General features: G+C 40.4%; 1 protein-coding gene across 2 annotated transcripts in view; it reads right to left on the minus strand.

Annotated features, from left to right (window-relative positions):
- AK5 (adenylate kinase 5) overlaps positions 1–2,493 on the minus strand; it is a 331,424-nt gene that overhangs the window by 147,472 nt on the left and 181,459 nt on the right. The window lies entirely within an intron of this gene.

Consider the following 2,493-nt stretch of genomic DNA (forward strand, 5'->3'; position numbering starts at 1 on the left):
GGTCAGTGCTAATACTATACTTTTTTTTTTTCTCAAGATGTAATTATTTATAAGAATTAGGAATAAATTTGCATCAAAATTATTCTTAAAACTATATTCTAATGCATTTTTTCCAAAACATTTTATTAGGAGCTAATTCCGGCATCATACCATTCCATAGTTTAATCACATCAAGCAGTATTGTACAATTTGCTACCACAATCAGTTTTAAAACATTTTCTTTTTAAACTCCTTGACATCATCTCCCCCTTACACTCCTCACCGCCCTCACTGTACCTCCCAGAACAGCTTATTCTAGTTGCTGTCCCTATAGGTTCATCAATCCTGGGTTTCATACACTGAAAAACAGAAAAACACATAGCAAAGACTCAAGAAGGCCACCCACCATGACAAAATACAATAGAGATAAACCCCAACATGAAAAAAACCCCACAGAAAATATTGAAAACCAGATTAAGCCCAAAGTGTATCAGAGGGGAGATCAAGTGACAGGTTTTAACCATTCAAGCCAGCATTATCATTTTAATCCATTATAGTCAACTCTCCAATACTCTCTGTCTGGTAACCAGTTCATTCCCATTCCTCAATTATGGTTAAAGGGACATCACCAGAGGCTTATTCCCCATGTAGATCCTGCAAATACATTTTGGGTTTCCACTGTCATGCATAGCCTTCTGCAAACCAGAATCTCACAATTTGAGCTTTGATACTATTCCTCCTTCTGATTTCAATTATATAATTTACAATCCTTGGGTCACAGATGGTGTGCTTCTTCCATGTGGACTCAGTTGACATCTCATTTAGATGGCTGTTTGGAAACAAGCCTTTCAGACCCCAAATGCTATTCTATCTGATAGCCAGGTACCACAGACTTTCTTCAGCAAATTGCTACAGCATCTTCTGTTTCCTTCATGAGGGCAAGTATTGGGCCAGACCATATAGTAAGAACTAATTTTTCTTAGATTGGAGTTAGGATTAAGTGTGAGCCCCAAATCCATTCCTGAATATACATGTGGTTTTAAAATTTTTTGCCTTTGGTTCACTTTAGAGACATCCTTCTTGATTTATGGTACAGAATCTTATCAATCATCTCCTTGGAGCTTAAGGACTTTCTGTTAATAGTGTCATTAACAGTGTCATTAATAGTGTCAGCACAATTGAGAGAGGGAAATTGAACAAGTGTAGGTGAATTATGTATTGCAATACCTGAATTATTAACATGTACAGAATAAATCCTTACATGACTGGAAGCTATTTACACAAACAACAGGAGTTTGTTGTCAGGCAAAATTTACAATAATATTCACTGGCAATGCCAATCACAGGACTGCCAGAATATTGCATATCTTAAAACAGCAAGTAAGGAGCATTGAAGTAGTAGGCACTTTGACGATCCAAGATCCAAGATCCAATGCCCCATTGTTCTAGAGCACTTGGTCTTGGTCCCCATGGGGTGTACAGAAACTCATGCTAAAGTGGCTTATTTAGGATCATATTACCAGGGATACTCGCCCCTTAGGGTCTTTAAAAGTATTGTTAGTCACTTTTTTCCCCACCAGATGTTGGTCTTCTCCCCTTTTCTACCAACAGACATGCACTTGTTTTCTCCTAGATGTGTCTGCTCCCTTACCCCACCCCTGACTGGACTTTCCCATCAGTATCCCTCTCCCCCTCTGATAGGAACGTCTGCCAATCTAGGAAAACCTCGTCATAACTTTGCATGGAAGTCACTAAGTATTCATCCTCCCTGCCCCTTCTCTTGAAAATCTAATCCCAGCTGACTTCAGGATCCCTCTGCCAAAGTGAGCTTCCAGGTGCACACATAGGGGCGATGGCGCATGGTTCACTGGCACTGGTCGGGCTCGCTACCATGTTGGCCAGCAGACTGGATTCCTGCCAGCCTGAGCCTGTGCTCGGCCTGCTGCCCATGCCTACCACAGTGGACTCATGCAGTATTGTCATTTTGTGAAGGACGAATTTCACTCAGCACAATGGTTTCCAGATACAGTACCTCCATGCTATAGTTTCATCACTGATTTTGTTAGGGATGCGTAATATCCCAGTGGTATTGCTGAGTCATATAGTATTTCTATTGTCAACTATTTTAAAAATCGCCACTTTCCATAGTGGTTGCACTTCTGGACAAGCCCGCCAGCAGGGTGTAAGTGTTCTAATCTCTCTACATTCTCTTCAGCATTTGTTATTCTCTGTATTTTTTAATTGGGCTACAGGTGTTAGACGGTATCTCATTGGGGTTTTGCCTTGCATTTTCCAGATGGCTATTGAATGAGAGCATTTCCTCATGTGCTCGCTAGTCATTCGGGTGTCATCCTTTGTAAAAAGTGTCTACTCAGTTCCTTTGCCCACCTTTTAAGAGGGTTATTTGTTTTTCAATTGTTGAAGGCTTGCAGTATCCTGAAGATTTTAGTAATTAGTCCTTTGTCCATTTTATCATCGATAAATGTCTTTTCCCAATCTGTGGGCTCTCGTTTT

This window comes from Echinops telfairi, unplaced genomic scaffold (assembly GCF_000313985.2).
Source record: "Echinops telfairi isolate 266 unplaced genomic scaffold, ASM31398v2 ScPeMD7_443;HRSCAF=831, whole genome shotgun sequence".
Lineage (NCBI taxonomy): Eukaryota > Metazoa > Chordata > Mammalia > Afrosoricida > Tenrecidae > Echinops > Echinops telfairi.